This window comes from Phoca vitulina, unplaced genomic scaffold (assembly GCF_004348235.1).
Source record: "Phoca vitulina isolate PV1807 unplaced genomic scaffold, GSC_HSeal_1.0 scaffold19, whole genome shotgun sequence".
In the NCBI taxonomy this organism is placed as follows: domain Eukaryota; kingdom Metazoa; phylum Chordata; class Mammalia; order Carnivora; family Phocidae; genus Phoca; species Phoca vitulina.
Window position 1 is genome coordinate 21,490,177 of NW_022589722.1, and position 20,626 is coordinate 21,510,802.

Genomic DNA, 20,626 nt, shown 5'->3' on the forward strand with positions numbered 1-20,626 from the left:
AAAAAAAAAAAAAAAAAATTTAAAGATTTCATTTATTTATTTGAGAGAGAGAGAGCCTGAGCAGGGTGGGGAGGAGCAGAGGGAGAAGCAGGCTCCCCGCTGAGCAGGGAGCCCGACGTGGGGCTCGATCCCAGGACCCTGGGATCATGACCTGAGCCGAAGGCAGACGCTTAACAGACTGAACCACCCAGGCGCCCCTAGAAGTAAAAATTGTCAAAACTGTAATGATCGTTAATGTTACTATTATAGCTACTTATCTATTAGCACACACATACACTGAGTGCTTATGACGTGCCAGGCTTTTCCTGAATAATCTCACCTAATCCTTACTACTAGTATTAATAACCTATTTTACAGATGAGAAAATGGAGGCGCAGAAGTCAACGGAGTTACCCCAGATTGTGTGAATGTGATCCAGAAAGTGGATTGCCTCCACACCGGGCCTCAGCAGGGAACCCAGCACGGTGGCAGACGGGAATGCAGGGGAGCCAGCAGACTGTGGTTCAAGTCCCAGATCTGCCCGTCAGCAGCTGCTTGACCCTGGGCATGTCATCTCTGGGAAACATCTGGGGCGGGGGCGCTTAAGACAAATGTATTAGCTTACAGGTCGGAAGGCTGTAAATCCAAAACGGGTTTCGCTGGGATTACAGAGTCCCCTCATTTTCAAGTGGAGATTAATACAGGCTCACCAGGTACCTGAGACAATTAGAATAAAACAACATCAATTAAGCTCTTGACACAAAGTAAACTCCCGGGAAGGCGGCGGCCTTTTTTCCTCTGGTGCTGGACGGCCTCCAGCCTCCCGACGGGAAGGCGTGGTGCGGTGGCACATTTCACAATGCCCGGACGATGCTGCCCCCGTTTCTGGAAGTCCGGGCCAGGCCTCGGACTCTTCCAGGCTCAGGCGAACTTTATTAGGAATAAAAGGGGAGCAGGGGTCAGAGTGCTTTTTTTTTTCCAGTTTGTAAATTGCGGTTCCTTCTCTGACGATACCAAAAGCAACCTGGAGTTTTTGTCTAACCAAACGAGTTAGTCTGGCATGCTTACATTCCCGTTTTACCTGAATGCAAAGTGAATATGTGACATCTCACATGTGTCAATCCAGCAAAACTCATCCCTCCTGTGTTTCCAGGGGACAGGGACGCGCATGGGGGTGCGATGAGCTTCCGTGAACGAGAGGGGATGCTTTCCTTTTCTCTTCCACTGACATGGTGACAGCTCATGACAGAACCTACCCTGGTGGGCCTTACCAAAGAAAGGCAAAGAAAGAAAGAGGAGAGAGCTGGGAACGGCCCTTCAAGTCACTGAGGGCTGCTAAGGTCCCTTTCAGGTTTAAGGGGCTCCGACTTACTTCCAGAATCCTGGAGTCCCCAGCAGGGCCTACACTTGAGCTGGGTCCCAGGGAGGCCCCTACTTTCAGGAGGATTACAATAAAGATGCAATGAAGAGCTACACGGAGTATACAGTAAATACCCCAAAGCCTAACACAGACAGTAAGTACGTGTCTGATAAAGACGAAGGGAGCAGGGAAACCAAGCCTGGCTTCGCGTCACTGGAGAAAGCCACACGGGCAAGGTGCGGCTGGCCTTGGGACCCAGAGCATCCAAAGCTTCCTTTCCTTGCTTCAGAAACACAGCCCACGTACGTGTCTCCCAACAGGACTGTGACCTCCTCGAGGATACGGACTGTGCCTTGTTCACCACACTGTCCCCAGTCCCAAAGAGGAGACTCAAATGCTGGCTGGGTGGATGGACAGTTGAACGGACAAACAGAGATGGGGCTGGCCTGGGAGGCTTTGTGACTGCCTGGAGGCAGTAACAAGATGAAGGCAGATTTCACTGGTCAGTCGAGGGGCGCCTGGGTGGCTCCATTGGTTAAGCATCTGCCTTTGGCTCAGGTCATAATCCCAGGGTCCTGGGATCAAGTCCCACATCGGGCTCCCTGCTCAGCAGGGGAGCCTGCTTCTCCCTCTGCCAGCCACTCCCCCTGCTTGTGCTCTCTCTTTCTCTGACAAATAAATAAAATCTTTTAAAAAGTAAAAATAATAGTAATAATAATAAAAATAAATAACTGGTCAGTCGAAGCCCTCAGAACAAGGCTTTCCCCAGAGGCCACCTTTCTCCTGGTCCCACTTCTCAGAACCCAGAGCGCTGCTGGCCTGTGGACCCTGGGTTCCACAACTGCTACCTGTATTTGGACTGTGGTCCTGATGTGGTCTCATCCTACGGGCCTGTCTCGCTCACTCTCTTCCCGTGTGTCTCTGCCCATCACCTTTATCCCACTTCTGCCTCCGGGTTGATTCAATTTCTGGACGAGCCACAGGCACGGATGACCGCCCCAGCCCAGCATGCACAACACACTCAAGACGAATCTTCATCACCAAGGAAGCTGACCTCTACCAGGGGACACAATTCAGTTACGCATACCACCCCGCCCCTCTGTGACCCGTCCTCAGGAAGCGAAGGTGCGGCCAGGAGCAGACGAGTCTCGTCACTCTGCCCACGTTGCTCTACCCAGCAAGACGGCGGATCATTGCAGCTTGATTCTTTTTCTCTCCTTCCCAGCACGACCTAGAAATATTATCACCAGTACACCAAGAAGTGGGTTTGGTTTGGTCTGTTTGTTTTCATTAAAGAACATCCTGGCAAGGAAGGAATATTGGCATCTTGTTCTTCTTCTGAGTGACAATGACACAACCCGACTTCAGGTAAATAAATGTTTTCAACCTAAATGAGTCACTTGGTGGGAACAGTGAGTTCGAAAGCCTGCATATGGGCTGACCCCTTTCCCAAGCAGGGAAGAGGGTAGCATTGCGTCTGGGGTTAAAAACCACATAGAACAATGAGACCTCGTCTGTTTTTCATGGCGATATCCATTGCTATACGTGTGGAAAACAGGGAGGCAAACGGAGATCATTTAAAACGCTGGGGTCAGGCAGAGCTTTCCCTGGAGAAGAAGAATCCAGCTACAGCACTTTCTTGCCGTAAAATCCGGGGGGGCTGGGAGGAAGTGCTTCACCTCTGACCTTTGTTAGTGCATTTGTGGTTGTGAGGATTAACTTAAATCACTTTCGATTGTAAAGCATTTGGAAAACTGCAGCACAGAATAAACAATTAAGGCAAACTGTTAGAATACATACAGATCGCACAGGAAGGAACTGTGCTGTCCGATGTGGTCATCGCCAGCCGCGTGAAATGAACCAAAATGAAGTCAAACCAAAAATTCAGGCTCTCAGTCACACTAGACACATTTCAAGTGCTCAGTAACTACCTGTGGCTGGTGGCTACTGCACTGGACGGTGTAGATACAAAGCATTTTGTCACCCACAGAGTTCTACTGGACAGCCCTGGTATGGAGGGGAGGGAAAAACGGCTTGAAGCAAGAGGGTCTGTGTGACCTTAGGCAAGTTCCTTAACACCTTTGTGCCTCACTTTCTCACCTGTGAAATAGGGATAACAGCAGCGGCATTACTCAGTGATGATGATTCTCTGCTATGCAAGGGCTTATAATAATGCTTACAATACAGGTAAGCACTCACCAGCTAGTACCCTACAAGAGGGGACAGACACAGGTATGGTGCAAGAGGAGAGAATGCTGCCAAATATAAAGCTACCCCCAAAGAGGTGCCTAATAAAAGTGCTCTTCGGATGGATGGATGGATGGATGGATGGATGGATGGATGGATGGATGAGGGAGTTTGGAGGCGGCTCAGTAACACACATATAATGGGTGCCTAGATGGTGCAGTCAGTTGGGCGTCCGACTCTTGGTTTCGGCTCAGGTCGTGATCTCAGGGTCATGAGATCCAGCCCCAAGTTGGGCTCCATGCTCAGCAGGGAGTCTGCTTGGGATTCTCTCTCTTCCTCTCCCTCTGCCCCTCCCCACTAAGCGTGCTCTGTCTCTTTCTCTCTCTTTCTAAAATAAATAAATAAATCCTTTAAAGAAATGCCTAAACAGTGAGCTGGGCCCCGGGCGACCCAGTTAATTACCCTCTGGTGGGTGTGGCTAATTCAGAGAGCTGTTGCCAGGCGACACAATAAATGATCCCACAGCAGTGAGCAAACTGTTACGCATAAAAGCTTAATCATCTTTAACGGGAATCTTAAAACCCAAATGACTGGGATAGAGATAGCCTTCACATCCGTGCCGTCTGGCTTCTATTCTGGGCTCTGCTCTGACTCACCCTACCAGCTGGGCCTGCTCACTCCCCTCCGTGGTACCCAGGGGGGAAATGAACCCATCAGGGAGCCCACACCCACTTCTCTCACCCATCTCTCCCACCAGGCCAACAGCCTTTCGCTGGTGCTGGACAAACAGCCACCCAAGAGGGAGGCATCCCATTGCCCAGCAAACTCCTGCCCAGCCCTCAGACTCGTCAGCAGGCCTGAGCAACCTGCATGCTGAGCCCAGTTCTATTACTCACGGCACAGAGCTTTCCCAAGAGGCAGCAATGGCACCATACCTCTGTCTGTGTTTCTATTTGCAAAACCTAAAGGCTAATTTTGGTAGGTTTGCAGCTCCCTGACACAGCTCAGCTGTCGTGGAAGGGGGTTGTGTCGAATCACCGGACGCACGTCCTACCGGCAGGGCGGGCCTCAGCGAGTTACTTCGAGTCCTTATGTCTCAGCCTCCCCTGGGTTGCACAGTGAGGAGAAATACTGCCTGCTACACAGTGTTGTTAGCGGGATTAAATGAGATAAATAAAGTGCCCAAGTACTCAGTAGGAACTAGTTTACGTTCTGTCTGGCATATCAAGATGGGTGGACAACGGGAGATGTGGTCTAAGCCCCACGTGCTGACACTATCAGGGTCAGCTGGGCAACCGTGCCTCGCCCACCTCCTTATCACTCCACAGAGGGTGAACTGGATCCGTGCCATTTCTTGCACGTGACCTTCCCTATTTTACCCTAATCATGTTGCTTTTCATCCTGATGAAAAGAACACAAGGTATTTGGAAATGCAGTACAGTTCACATCAGCGACGTCTTCCATCTGCACCAGCCTTACTTCCAAATGGTTGCAACAGGACATTTGCTTATTATAGGTCTCACACATCCATGGGCGTGCGGGAACACCACCATGTAATCCGTGGGATCCACCAGAGAGAGCTACAGTGACCTGCCTCACCCTAAGCAGTAATCCCTGAGAAATGGCAGGTGTAGGATGCCAGTTACATATGGTTTACATATGCACGTGAAATAAACCACCAAGTATTCATGTAAAAATGCTTGCCTTGAATATCACACTTCAAAACACTCAGGACTGGATGATGTCTAAGGGTCTGGCTGTGATTTCTGCTAGGAGATGAGCTGGTTGGGAGGACAAGGCTGACACAGGGAAGCGATGTCCCCTACGTGGCCTAAAATGATCTCTGTCCATTTCTGTCCTCACCCCATCGCACCAAAAGCCCAGCACCCCAAGCAGGGCCTCTTGCCTGTGGTGCTCCCCAGCATGTCCTTCACAGAATGTTGGGTGATTTCCAGTCCCATGTATGTGGATTCTTCCCATTAAAGGGCTCTCTGTATATTCTATTATTCTCATTCAATCAGTGTCCCTTTTCCAGGCTGCCCAGGCCCTGGTTTGGGCCACCAGAGACCACCAATCACGTCTAATTACACTCGTTTTGCATTTTCTGTGTGTCTGCCTCCTGGCAGGCTCAGCATACAGACGTGACAGGACCATGGCCGAGCTCAAGGGGCTAAAAAACAAACAGGGGCCGGCAAGGTACATGGACGAACCTCAAAACGAAATGGGCTCCGAGAAGTGCTTCAGGAGAATTAAAGAAGATGGTAGGAATTCAGGGCAGCAGTGGTTGATTCCAAAGGTGGGGAAATGGAATAAGGCTCTTGGACTGGGCTGGAAATGAGCAGAATTTGGACAGGAAGAGCAAGAGGGGGAGATGAAGGAGATCCCTTGGTTCCAAATACCAATTTCTGATATTTGTGCCTCTCTCAAAGCCCCTCTCCAAACCCATCTTCTCCTTGGAGCCAGTCCCTCTGTGACCCCTGAGACTTGTGCAGCACCCTCCCATTTTTTGCTTGTCAGCTGGCTACACTGTGCTTGTCCTGACCCTATCAGGCCTGCTCACCTTCCCCATTCTCTGGGCCCTGACCCAAGACAGCACTCCCCTGAGTTGGCATTAAGTGTGGCAAGGCTAAAATTAGGACTGTTTCCATAGATATCTAGACTTCTCTGTAGCAAATCTGTTCGGTTCCCAAGTGAAAAAAAAAAAAAAAAAATTTTTTTTTTTCCATTCTATCTGCAAAAGGAACCGGAGTGGGGGTGGGGGAGGGGGGGAGATCTGGAAAATCCAAGCTGGCTAATGTCTGGACATGCCTTTGGGCTTTGCTGAGCCCACAGGAAAGGAAAGAGGAGCCTTCCCTGGTCTGTGCAGTGGCACGCACTGGGGTTTGGCTTCAGTGGGCTATAAAGCCCCCACCACAAAGGAAGGACAGCATGGGCCACCAACGAACTTGGCCTCACTTCAGCGTGAGAGGGGGTCCCCTCCAGGATGTCGTCCTACTTCCTCCCATCTCAGAGACACAATGCAGATCAGTGAGGTCAAGAAACTGGCTGGCCCTGTAAGATGGGCCACACCATTCACAGTTAATACATGGGAAACCTTGAATTTGAACCAACACAGTTAAGACATGAGGTTCAAAGACATTCGGGAGAACCTCCCATGGCCACCGCAAAGGGCCATTGTGTTATGATGACATGGTAACAGCAATGACAGGCACAGCTTGAGCCTGCTGGCACGGTTTTGTTCTAGGTTCTGTGCCCAATGCTTCTCTGGATTCTCTCATTCTGTCCTTGTTATGGGTTGAATGGCGTCCTCCTAAAAAAGATGTGGAAGTCTAACCCCCAGCAACTCAGAATGTAACCTTATTTGGAAACATAGTCATTGCAGATATAATTAAATTAAGATGAGGTCATACTGGAATAGGGTGGGTCCTTAAATCCAGTATGACTGGTGTCCTTATAGGAAGACCAAGTGAAGACAAACTGAAAAAAACACCGTATGATCCCAGGGGATGGGGGTGAGGCGTCCACAAGTCAGGGGACACCAAAGATTGCTGGCGACCACCAGAAGCCAGGAAGAGGAAAGAAGGGTCCTCCAACAGGTTTCAGAGGGAGTGTGGCCCTGTTGATACATCTTGACTTCAGAATCCCAGCTTCCAGATGTCTCTTCTTTTGAGCTGCCCCGTGTGTGGCATCTGGTAAAGCAGCACAATTCTATGAAGACGTCGACACTAAGACAGTCAAGTTTTACACATGAGGGCACCGAGGCTTCATTAATAGCAAATAATACTGGTAACAACTACCAACCTGTTACTAAGTGCTTTACATATATTAACCTGTAATCCCCACAAAGACCCTAACCCCACCACAACCCCATGAAGTCCTCCCATTTTAAAGAGGAAAGGGAGGCAGAGAAAGGTTAAGTAATTTGCCTGAGGTCACACAGCATGTAAGTGGTGGAGTCGGGATTCAAACTCAGACCCAGAAATCAGGGCTCTTACCCACTATAACCACCTGACGCCAGAAGAGAGCGTCTCGGGGGGGGGGGGGGGGTCTGGTTTTAAAGCCCACATCCGTGGCTTCTGTCTCAACTTTGTATTCCACCTGCCAAATAGAATGCTCTGCACTTAGGGGCCCTCAAAATGCTTATTTGATGACACAAACAAATTAATTAAATGAGCAGGGGCTTGCCTACATCCCATTAATTCAAATTAAATTCAAATTAGTTCATTTCAGCAGTTAAAACTGACCCAGGTCCATATGGGCAACAGAAAACAGGAAAGAAGCAATTAGGGCATCTCCGAGTGAAATAAAGCTGCTCGCTTACAAAGTTCTTATGTACTCTGTCGTTTCCGTAATCGTTTACTGAGCGCGTGCTATGTGTCTGCATGGTGTCAGGCCATGGGAGTATGAAAGTCACAGCTCCAGCCCAGCGAGGACATGGCAATGGTCAAACGGCCAGAAATCCTGGCAGGCACCAGCACTGAAGTCAGGACAGAGGTGCGGTCAGAGGACAGAGTAGAGGTACTTAAATATGCCCAGGTGCACAGCCTGGGCTCCAGAACAGGTGACATCTGAACCGCATCCTTAATTTCAGCTTATTGCTTATTTTAAGGCCCACCCAAACAGCTCCCCTCCCCGCACAAACAAATCTCTTTCCTCCCTCCCTCCCTCCCTTCTCTTTTTTTTCCTCTCAACTTTTCCCTGAAACAGATTTTTCTCACTGCACGAACCACACTGGTGCACATTTAGCAATGTTCAATTTTCATGATCACTAATCCCCAGTGGAGGGAATAGAGTAAATTGTTCGCCTTAGCGGGGGGAAAAAAAAGGTTTTGGGGGAGTCAGAGCCTCACAGAACTCAAGTTAATAGACAACTAGTGATGGTTACTATGTTAATTCAGCTAAACTAGCCCTCATTTGTTCACAGAGAAATAGATTACTGGATTCTTTATCCACAAATGAGGAGAAAACAGTACTAGGCAAAGGGGAGGGGGGAGCTGGTGAGAGTTGGGTCCTGGGAGCCAAGGAAGAAAGATCCAGAACAGAGATGCGTCCTGTCACCAACCTTTCAGCCAGCCACTCGCCCACTGCCGGGTCCCTCCACACACAGCAAGCGGGCATGGTCATCATGCAGTGCGTGGCTTGGCAGAAAGAATGAGGGTTCAGACATGCCCCTTTCAAGGGACAAACACAGTGGTTCCAAGATCAAGTGCACCTCTGGCAGCCTAATTAATAGCAAATAATACTGGTAATGAATACCAACCTGCTACTAAGTGCTTCGCATATATTAACTTATGTAATCCCCTACCCCAACCCCAGCACAACCCCACGAAGCTACCCCATTTTAAAGAGGAAAGTGAGGCGCGAAGCAGACATGCCTGTTATGAACGAGGTCTTCACCGCCAAAGAATGTAACACGGGGCCCGGGCAAACGACGAGTAGCTACGCTTCTCCTTCCCCTTGGCCGTCACCGCCACCGAAGCTGTGCACAAGCCTGGGGCGAGCCATTTACGTCTCCGGACCTGAACATCCACGTCTGGGGAGCAAGTTCTCAGGGCAGGCGTTAGGCTCGTGCTGCGAGCGGGTCTTCCTGGAGCACACTGGCGGGAAGCGCAGACCCACAGGAGAGGGCCACGGAACTGGCCTCGCTGGGCCAACAAACACTAAAACCGGATCCTTCCACCAGGAAACATGCCCACTCACCTCTGGCCTGGAAGAGAGCGGCCTGCCCTACAGAGGGGCGGACCGGGCTGCCTGGGACAGCGCAGCTCTCCCGGGGCCTGGCAAAGCTGGTAGAATCGGGCCCCGATCGGGCACCCACCTCACTCCTGAAACGGCTTGCCTCTGTGTTTAGGTTTATTATTTCTGCACTGCCACAAAAAGCCCTTGGATCGGCGTGAGTATTTCTTTTTTTAACCCCCCTGGCATGAGCAGCACACAGCAGAGGCACGCCTCGATTAGCTCAAGCTGTTCCTGGACTAATGAGACACACCGTGGAGTTTATCTGTGTAGCCTCTGCTGAATGGTGTCGGGCGGTGCCCTCCCACTCCCAGCCCTGCACGGAGGCAGGGGGCGGGGGGGGGGGGGGGGGACCTTCTCGGAAACTCTGCAGCAGGTGGTCAACCCACAGGGCCCAGCCCAAGAGCAGACCCTGGCCCCATCAACCTCCCCTCCCTCCGTCCTGAGAGGCGACATGGCAGTCAGGGAGCATTGCAGGGGGAGTCAGGAAGCTTGGCCACTCACCAGCTGCGTGGCCAACAGTGGGCCACAGTATGCCGCCCAGCAGCACCCCTTCAGGGGGCTGTAATCTATTCGGGCACTAAACATTGTGGGATCCCTTCTCTTCACGTGCCATTCTCCACCCTCCCACGGCCTGCCGCCCACCCGCACCTCACTCGGTCCTTTCCTAGAGCTGGTGCAGATCCCAAGGACGGGCCCTACAAGGGACTGAAGGCCAGAAGGGTCCAGCCATCCAGGGCGACACCTGGCTCAGACACACACACCAAGGCATCTCCTCTCGTGAGCACGTCCACCACAATGAGCAAAGATGAGCCTCTAGTCTGATCGACCTCAGAACTTTTCCACAAAGGTCTCAAGACACGACCCCACCGCTAAGGCAATGGAAACGTAGCAGCTGACATGGGGCGATTTACTCAACGAACATTAGTTAGGTTTATTAGTTTAAACAGATCATAAAATAAACAGCATCTGCCCTGTTGTTTACTGGAACAATGTGGCGGGGGAAGAGGGGTGGTGAAATATATTTAATCCTTAGGGGATTCAATATCCCCATTCATGCAAAGCCTGCAAGAGGCTGCTCTGGGTTCACATTCTCCCTGGGCAGCTTACTGGCTGTGCAACCTTGGGTCAGGAACTGACCCTCTCTGTGCCTCAGTTTCTCTGCCTATAAACTAGGAATACTAAACTATCTAGCACACCAGATTGCCCAGGGACTAGAACTGATGCTATGCTCTTCTTCTTCTTTTTCTTCTTCTTTTTCTTCATCATCATCATCATCATCACATGAAAGTTTATTGAGCCTTTAATATGTCAGGTAGTAATCTAAGCGCTTTACATGGATCAATTCATTAACACAACTCTGAGAGGTACAGACTGTTGAGATCTCCATTTCACAGATGGACAGAGAGGTCAAGTACCTTGCCCAAGGTCACACAGCTAAGTAGAGGATGCGGAATTCAGCCCTACACAGTCTGGCTCCAGAGATACGCCATTCAGTCTCGGAGGTTAGGCCCAGTGGCCAACACAGAGTAAATTGTTGAGCAACTCACTTGCTAGGATTATTATAATAATATTGGCTTTGTTTTTATAAGAACCGTTGCCTCAGAGGGATGATTTTATTTTGCCTTTTTGAATTAAATTTCAGTCCTAGGGGCACCGAGCCTAGCGTAATAGCTTCTATTTCTGCCTGCTATCCACTCCCATCATAGAGGAGAGAAAGCCCGGCTGAGGGGACTGCCTGCTTGCAGTTTTATGGGTCAAGCTGCATTCTCTGGGCCAAAGAGGCTGGGGGGTATCTCCATTCGAGAACTGTTGGCAAATCTCTCTGTGGCCAGGGCCAAGTGCAGAATGACAGCTACCACCTGTCCCTCTTGACTGGGGACCGGTGGGGGCAGAGGGCTGGGCCACAGAGAAAGCAACGCTCCCCGGCCTGAAATACATATGCCCACTTCCAACCATCCAAGGGGCCTCCCAGCCAGGCAGAGGCTGCCGTCCCCAGCCTGCCACGCCTGCTCTCTCCCCTGAGCAGCCCTAGCCATGCCTCCGGAGCGGGAGACCAGTGCACTTGGCAGCACAGAGCCCTTTGACTTTGGTGGGAGTGAGCCATTTGACTCCACTTAATCGAAAGCTTCCCCTGACAGAGCCCGAGCCTGCTTGTCAGCAACAAGCAGGGGTGGGAAGCATGGGGCAATGAGGAACCCACCTGCCCCACCTGCAGAAGCCCCCTGCCACCCCACCTGGAATAGGCTCTGCTAGGCAAGTCACTCTGGAAGGTGAGGTGTGGCCTCCGGGATAGATCCAGCACCCTGGGCGCTGAGCCAGACAGCTGGTCCCTCCTCTGCAACATCACGGAAGCCACCCCAGATATTGCTCAGTCCAGAAATCTCAACCTGAACGTTCCAACCTTGGGATTTCAGACAAAGTGTCATAGAAGGAAACCTATGGATACGGGATGGTCAAGAACCCAGGCTTTGGAGCACTACAGGCCTGCGTCTGAATCGCTGATGTATGCTCGAGCCATGAGACATGGGCAAGCTGTGTTTGCCTCTGTGGGCCTCAGTTTCTCATCTGTGCAATGGACACAAGAACCAAGTTAGAACTCCAACCCTGGAGAAGGTCAGTGTTGCAAGACAGAAACAAACTGCCCCCCCCCCCCCCCACATCTCCAGTCATCAGGATTTCTCAAAAGCTTGGGCACACGAACATCAGAAGTCAGAGGGGGCAGATACTCTCAGGAGGGCAAGGGTGGGGGCTGGGGGGGCTCTGGGGTACTGGTAATGTCCCATTTCTTGATCTGGGAACTGGTTATACAGGTAGACTTCCCTTGTACAAATACTTTGCACACTTTGTTTTCTGTACTTTGCTGCTTGTAGAATACGCTGTATTTCAATTTTTTTAATTTGCTAGAAAAGCGAACAAAATAAAGCTTTGGCATGAGATGCGCAAACTGGCCTTTGTCCTCAGCTCCAAGTGAGAACTCTATATGTGAACATGCATCTTTCCACGAGAGTCCCCTGCACCCAGGGCTGTATTTGTGAGGCCATCCCATAATGGCAGAGCTGCCCCTGCAAGCCCTTGGTGGGGCTCAGGGATCATCATCCCCACTGACTTCCATAAATATTTACCAAGCAGCTACTCTGCACCAGGCGTGGGTCTAGATGTGAGGGAAACGTAGAAAGACCCTTCTTTAAACAGGCTTATTTTGTGGGCCCGAGGGAAGAAAAGAAGGAGCGGCATTTACTGAGGCCCTGTGGTGTGTAATAATGGTGCCCGGGGCAGTGCACTTGACATACAGCGTAAACTTAACATTCTTGCAAAGTTCAGGCTCATCCAGATGATCCTTGGGGCCTTCCTGCCCCTAAACCTCTGGTGTAAACTACCCAGTCCATGCCGAATGCAAGCCCAAAGCCAGGTATCTGTAAGATTTAGTTCCCCCAAGATTTTATTTTTTAGAGAGAGAGCGAGCAGGGGGTGGGGCATAGGGACAGAGAGAATCTTAAGCAGGGTCCGAGCCCAACACAGGGTTCGATCCCACGACCCTGAGATCATGACCTGAGCTGAAATCAAGAGTCAGACGCTTAACTGACTGAGCCACCCAGGCGCCCCCTCCAAGACTTTTTGAAGTGATTAGCAAAGCAGAGCTCCAGAGACAGCTTATCTGAGTTCAAACCTCCGCTGTGCAGCTCTGGGTAGGTTTCTTAACGTCTCTGTGTCAATTTTCCCATTCCCAACACAGGAGAAATGATGACCTGTTAGGGGTCCGTGAGGACTGAATGAGCGGATCCAGTGAGAGGCTTAGAACAGAGCTTGACACAGAGCTGTGACCGATGCTGTGATTGGCGGGATTTCTGCCCGTTCCCAGTGCCCTGCCCCTTTCTCTATGGCCTTCCATGAACCTTATCCCAGTCTTCATTTTCCACAAAAATCCACACACACACAAAGCATCCACTGCGGTCTCCACTGCTCATTTATCTTCTTGTCCCTCTCCGGGAAGGGAAGCAGGGACAGAAAGAGAGAGATGCAGAGACACAGGGATGGAGACAGGAAGAGCCACCGCCTTGCGGCCTAGGCTCCTCCCCGGACCCGCGCCGCCCAAGCCAGGAGCCACACTCGCCCTGTGCGGGTCTGAACCGAGCCTTGCTCTCACTGTAAGCCATGCCCCAGAAGTCACAGAACTAGCGTGAAATAAAGAAGGTAAAACCGCACAGTAATTTTTATACGTATTTTGGTTAAACTGACCTAAATACAACCGATTACTACAATTCCTTTCACCCATTTCTTTTTTACCTTTTTATTTTTCTTTTTAAGCGTGGCTACTGGAAAGCTTTAAATCACCTATGTGATCTCTGTTTCTGTCAGACGATACGACTGCAGCCGATCAAGGTCTTTTCCTACACAAGGCAGTTGTGTAGGAAACGCCTTCCTTCAAAGGCGTTTTCATCCTAGTTCTTGAGATCAATGTTTCACTCAATACGTAAATACATGTGAGACAAAATGTGAGACACTCCACCCGAGAGGGAGGAAATGAGCCTGCCTGAGGCCACACGCTTTACAATCGGTGGGGCCAGAACCGGGTCCAACCAGACACTGAGCCGAGCTTCTCGCCACCTCACCTATGTCTCCCAAGTCTGCCCCACACCATCACCTCCAGGAGAGAAGGAAGAACTAACAGGCAATCCCTTGCCACCAGGATCACCGACAGGTGGCTGTGTTTTACCGTGTAAGATCATTTGGTACCTCAAGGGGAGATGAGGCTCACACAAGGTGTGAGTTCATGTCTGCAGAGGTAAAATCCGGATGTGTGATATTCTGAGCCCTTTCACAGCAGGCCCCACGTGACATTTCCAGTCTCAGGTCCTTCTCACGCCGGGCACACTCAAGGGACCCGGCAGATCTTGGGGCTCCCTGCTACGGGGGGGCTCACCATGGGCCAAGCACGCTGCATCTTGCAGGAAGTAGGGAGGAATCCTCCCAATACCCCATGACACGTGGAGTCTTTACGCCCACTTGACAGATGAGGAAACTGACTCCCAGGAAGGCTCAGTGATGTGCCCAGTCACCCAGCTAAGTGGTGGTACAGTGCAAATTCAAACCAGCCCCTGCTCATCAACTACAAATCCACCGCTCATTTCATGTCTCCACGAGCCGTTGCTCTGGTGCGAAAACACCCCTTTACCCCATTTTTCGGTAAAGTTAACACTGCTCTCTCTCTTTTCATAAAACCAATCACTCCTTCCCTTGGTCCCCATGAACTTTAAACACCATGTATCCTGTACCTCCAACAAAGTGTTAGAATTCATTGCTTATGTGTCTGTTACCTCCATCAACAGTCTCCGGCTCTTCGCAGGAGAAGCTATGCTTTATCTGTAAGTGTACCTTCAGTTCCTGGCCCAGAATCAGGAACACAGGAATTACTCAATAAATATCTGCTCACTGGAAGAAATAATCAACCAAGCCGCCCATCTTGACTACCGTTTTTTGCTCTGAATATCACTTTTCCCAACCAGCTTCCTTTATCTGCATTCCGATGTTCCTCCCCATGGGTGGCCCCTCCACCAATCTGTCTGCATGGAGAGAAGCCAAACACATCGCTTCCCATTGCAGCCTGGTAACACCAATTGTCACCTCTCCACTCTTATTAATTGCTGGGTTAATCAAGCACTCCAAATTGTGCCCACCCATGCTAACACGAAAGCATCTCTGGATGACCAAGAAAACAGGTTTAAGCGGAAGCAAAAGACAGGATCTCAGAGCCTTTTGGACCCAGCCTGGCTGCCGTATTTCTCAGTCTATGTGGGTCCAAGTCACATCAGACAGAAGAACAGTCTCGACCACGGTCTCCGCCATCCCGGGCTTCCACGCGGCAGGTCGGTATCAGGGTGAGCGCTGTTGTACGTTCTCACTTGAGCGCCCTCACAATGCTGCGAGTATGCCAGGGTTGCGCCAGCCTTCAGGTAAGGACACGGAGGCTCAGCTGAGAAATGCACCACAGACTCGCTCAGGGCCACCACGCAGATCGCTGCACGAGGCCCACCCGGGTCCCCGCCGTCCAGGACGTGAGAACCACACTCCCGCCTCCTCCTTGGGGCCTGGCCCACTCTCCCTGACTCACCTGCCTTGCTCTGATCACCTCATCGAAGCGGGGCTGCCCCACATGGTTTGGGTTTTCTTTCCTCCGGGTACGTTTCCCCATCCCTCCCCATCGGAACCTCCAGCTGAATCTTGCTTTCAAATTCTGGAACAAGTTTCCCTACAGACGCTTTCGTTCCCTCTGCTTCTCTCGCTCGTGACCGGGGCGTTGATGGAGGTACAGTCCTCTGCCTCACACGCACCCGTCTCTGTGCACCATTCTGTGAGCAGCAAACACAGCGGCGGAGGGAGGAACAAAGGGGGGAAGATTTACTGTATATGCTCATGTGCTTTTTTAGGCTTCTGATTGCAAAGAACAATGTCATCCTTCCAAACTGTCCCCTTCTACTTTAGCAAAAGCAGCTTTCTTTGTGCTCAATAAAGATGCCACGCAGGCCATGAGGCCAACCCGCGATGACATTCCCTGACAGGCTTCCATATGGAGAGTCTAACATTCCAGATGCCTTTGCCATGTACCAGGGTTCCAGAAGCGTAGTTACGAGCACCCCTGGGGCTGAGAACGGAGTTCTGCGCACAAGACATGCTGCCTGGCTTCCTGTCCGGCTTCGCAAGCAAACCGCTCAAAGCCTGCAGTGGGCCTGGGAGTCCCCAGGGGTCCCTGTGCTAAGTCACCTCCTGCTCCCCCAAACAGCAGGTGGAGAACTCGAAGGGAAGGCACGCATCTCTGTGGGAAGGCTGATCTAAGCCTGATCTAAGCCTCTCCGCCCAGAGAGGAATCTAGGAAATGGAAGGTAACACAGAATTATAATCAAGTTTCTCAAACGTAGGTAATAAACCGACCCCTTTCAAAGGGGAGGGGGACGCTGGTTCAAAAGCACAGGTCTTCTTTTATGAAACTACTTGTCACCTGCAAAAGATCACAGCAAAGATTCATGGCTATTTTTGTTTGGTCGGTTGGTTGATCATCAAAACATAAACCCCCAATTTAAAAAGTTTTGTTGAATTAGCAGCTCCCTCTTCCAGGACCTACAGAATAAAGACCCACCTGCGAGTCTGTTCCACCCAAGGTTAAGCCTTATAGGTTAGGGAAACAGTTACGTAGAGCAGCACAGTGATGCCTCGCCTGTGTATGAGCACATGGACACAGACGTCTGGGACTTGTTCTCCAGGGCAGGAGGCTGACTGCAAAAGTCCCCAAGGGAGCAACGACCAGGACCAACACATGACACGGAAGTCTCCCACAACACACGAACACAGTAGGTGCTAACACCCTTCCCACGCCTGCTGAATTGCCGTTGTCCTTCCATACTCCTTGTCCTTCTGCTTGCTGAAAAAGGCCAGGGACCTGGGGCCAAGGAAATCCTCTGTTTAAAGCCATCTAACTTCTATCCAGATCTTGCCACAGCGGCTACCACTCCCGGGGCCCCCAGCAGTCACAAGGGGGCCAGGAGACGCACCAATAGGAAACACTGTGAAACCGTGGGGAAAATACCCCAGACGAAATTCAGCTGGGAAAGCCAGGACTATCTCATCAGGAAAAATGGAACAGCAATGCTGACCTTTGTCAGAGAAGGGAACTAATGACAGTAAATCATGCACTTTGCAAATAAAAGTTCCATACATCCCACAGAGCAATAAAACGCCCTTAATTACCTCATTACAGCACTTCCAGTAAACTCCTGAGGTTGGTCTCCCAACAACAGCTGTGCATTCCTGGGTTATAAAAGTGAGCCCCAATTTTTATTTTCTTCTGTTGTTCTTCTACCCTCTCTGCTAGGATTACCTTGAACTCCAAGAGCCCAAAATTATGGGGATTTCAACAGACTGATGGAGCCCTCTTTCGATTTATCGCTCCATACTCCAATTTTCCTCACGATGGACCACAAATCACTCTCCCTCTCCACAAATCCAGAGAGGCTATGAGACACGACACACAGCTGGATGAATTATGTGGACAGGGGGAAGACTTGTCACTTTGTGCCTCAGCTTCCGAATCAATAATCCAAGAAGGTTGGGTGAGAACATCGCTACAGACCTGCTGGGCCACCAACCCCAGGGGGAGACCGTGCAGCGGAAGCCGCCAGAAGCCTGTTTCAGCCTCAGCACCTAAGCCCGTTCCCGTGTGACACGACAGAAAAGACAGCACACAGCCTCCAACACCAGCTGTGGGGAGGGCAGGCAGTGTCCCTCCAGCCCAAGTCACGGTCACCTCCTACCTGAATTAAAGCAAGCCCTTCCTCCAGGGTCTCCCTGCTTCCATCTCTGCTCCCTACGGAGGATCCTCAACAGAGGAGGGTCCTAAGTGACCCTGAGAAATGGGTGGACTCAGGCCACTCCTCCAACAGCCCCAGCCCACCACCTGAACCACTGAGCCTCCACTCCTCTCAGACCTCAGCCCCCACTACTTTCCTCTGTGCTCCCTCCCTTCCAGACACTGACCTCCTGTGGTCTCTCAATTAACAATGGAAAAATGGCCTCAGGGCCTTTGCACTCACCCCAGCTCTTTCTCCCAATATCTCCATGACTCATTCCTTTACCTTTTCTGATGCTTGCTCAAATCACCTCCAAGAATCCCCACCTGAGCAAATGAAACCTGCAAACTCTACCCCCAACCCTCCGTCTCTCGCATCTGCAATTTCTTTTTCTCCCTTGTGCTCTCATTATCACAGAAGGCTTGATGTATTTTGCTTCTTTCGTTAATCTGTCTCTCTCAACTGGAACGTAAGGTCCCAGAGGGCAGGAAGGCAGCTCACATGATGGGTCTCAGTCAACACTGGCTTCCTCCATTGACTACCACTTATTAGTCATTCCTGAGCGGACTGTCCCTCCAGGTTGCTAGGAACACATTACTTTAAAAGCATTTGTATATTTGCAAAGAACATGGTCCTGGGTCACCGCCTGTGGGACCTCTTTCCTCTGATGGCATTAAAGCGTGGACTCTTCACACACAGCAATGGCTCAGGGTGAGTCAGCCCCGGAGAAGCTGCCCACTTACACACATCTATTCTGAAGCCCTAACACGGCGCCAGCCCAAGCAAAGCGCCTGACATGAGAAGGCCCATGCCCCATCCAAGTGACTGTGAGTTTGGCTGGAATGTCACAACTGAGCAAGGAATCAATCGGTGGGAGACCGGGCTGGGCCAGATGGGGGAGGGCCTGCAAGGCCAGATGCCACCGTCCTGCAGAGCTGCCAGATTCTTGAGGTCACTGCTTACACTGCTGAGGGCTGGCAACCGGCCTTTAATCTGCCTGCGCAGGGATGGGAGGCCTCCCTTCTCCTGCAAATCACACATGCGTGGTGACTCCAAAAGCCAACGCTCGCCTCCAAGGGACAATGACCGGAGCACCTCTAGGTTCCCCCAGCTGCTCAAGGCAACCTCCTTCCTGTTGTCTGAAGCCCAAGCTCCCTGCAGCCTCCAAGATGCTTGCCAAGCCTAAGGGCAGAGTCACCCTGAGCCTGTGATGCTACCAAGAGCACATGCATTTGTGAGGCCTTCTACCGGGGGAAAAGAAAAACAAAAACAAAAACAATTTTTTTAATAAAAGGCCAGGTAAGAACCTTGGGGAATAGGAATACCTGCAACATGTATGAATACTGAGCTAGGCAGTTTTCAAATGATGACTCCTTTCATCCTAATGCCCTGATTCAACATTAGCATCCCCACCTTACCCACGCAGAAACCGAGGCTCAGATGACAAGAAGTAATCCACTCCATCCTGAAAGTAACAGAGCTTGCTTTCAAACCCAGTTTGTATGGCACGAGGGTGTGAGTCTCACAAGCAACACCACCTTTCATGGAATCAAGAGGATCTATCCCTTTTTCGGTTGCTGAGAATAGAAGTTGCTACTGAGTCACTCTGTCACAAGCCGGTGTGTGTCCTAGGTGACCCTCAGCAGGGGGGAGCAGCTGAAACTCCAGACTGGAATCCAGGAGCATACCTTCCTTTCGATGGCCCAATGACAGGTGGAGGTGACAGGACTTTGAAGTCCTAAGACCCAAGTTCAAATCAATCTCTCAAAGCCTCAGTCTGTTTATCTGCAAAACAGGAACGTTGATCCCATATCCACCTCCCATGGATGCAGTAAGGACCTTATAATATTTATTGACAGAGCAATAAAAGGCTTGTTTGTGTGCTCTGTGACCTGTAAAAGGCGGTTAGAACAAAATTATAATTATGATGAAATCCAGTGAGTAAACACCCATTAAGGAGTTGAACATTAGGCATAAACAGCTCAGCTACCCTCCAGAGGAAAGCGTGGGTTCACCTGAGCTACAATTTCCTACTCACCTCCCGCTCAAGCCTCAGTCTCTCCAAACTTCATAAAGGACAAGAACATAGCCCTTATACTGACCTTCTAGGAGACACTCAATCTAGAAAGGGTGGGCTTAAATTACAAACTCCCCTGGTCAGCATTCCAGGTAAGTAGCCAAGGTGAGCTGCAGGCTGCCCACGTACCTCTTCCTGGACCCACCAGACACTGACCCAGGGCAGTCCTGCCCCATTGGTGCTCAGCAGGTACACGTGGACCCAATACATTCCTACGTCCCACCTTCCTCCACTGGGAGCACGGCAATCCCTCTTACACAATGTTCCCCCAACCTGAATGACCAGGGGCCACGTGTGTAGAAAAGAAGTTGGCAGGGAACCCTTGTTTTGGCTTAGTTTTTATTCCAATGTTATTTAGGCAATAAAATGTAAAACGTTAAAATTTTAAAAATGATTTAAATAAATACTGATTGGAGGCTAAGTGCCAGGAACTGTGCCGAGTGCTACGGATAGGGTAATAAAGAGATACCCCCAGCCCTCATGAAACTTCCACTCTACCAAATCACCCAAGAAAGAAATGAACCAAAACATCCCACAAAAACCATAAAAATCAACTGGAAAAATGGTCACAAAGCTCTTTTAAAAACACAGAAGGTTAGGGTGCCTGGGTGGCTCAGCTGGTTGAGTGTCTGACTCTTGATTTCAGCTCACATCATGATCTCAGGGTCGTGACATGGAACCCCACATCAGGCTCCACACTCAGCGCAGAGTCTGCTTAAGATTCTCTCTCCCTCTCCGTCTGCCACTTGCACACGTGCGCTTTCCCTCCCTCCCTCCCTCTCTAAAATAAATCAATAAACAAAATCTTTAAAAAAAAAAAAAAAAAGGGCGCCTGGGTGGCTCAGTTGGTTAAGCCACTGCCTTCAGCTCAGGTCATGATCCTGGAGTCCCGGGATCGAGTCCCGCATCGGGCTCCCTGCTCAGCGGGGAGTCTGCTTCTCCCTC

General features: G+C 50.7%; 1 protein-coding gene across 3 annotated transcripts in view; it reads right to left on the reverse strand.

The window, feature by feature from the left end:
* Positions 1-20,626, reverse strand: part of LARGE1 (LARGE xylosyl- and glucuronyltransferase 1) — a 522,066-nt gene that overhangs the window by 466,339 nt on the left and 35,101 nt on the right. The window contains exon 1 of one of the 3 annotated variants that reach the window (XM_032416932.1): positions 15,375-17,745. The exons of the other annotated variants lie outside the window; for them this stretch is intronic. The gene's annotated coding sequence lies outside the window, so the exon portion shown is untranslated. Of the gene's footprint in view, positions 1-15,374; positions 17,746-20,626 lie in introns of those variants that run through there. 3 annotated transcript variants of the gene reach the window in all.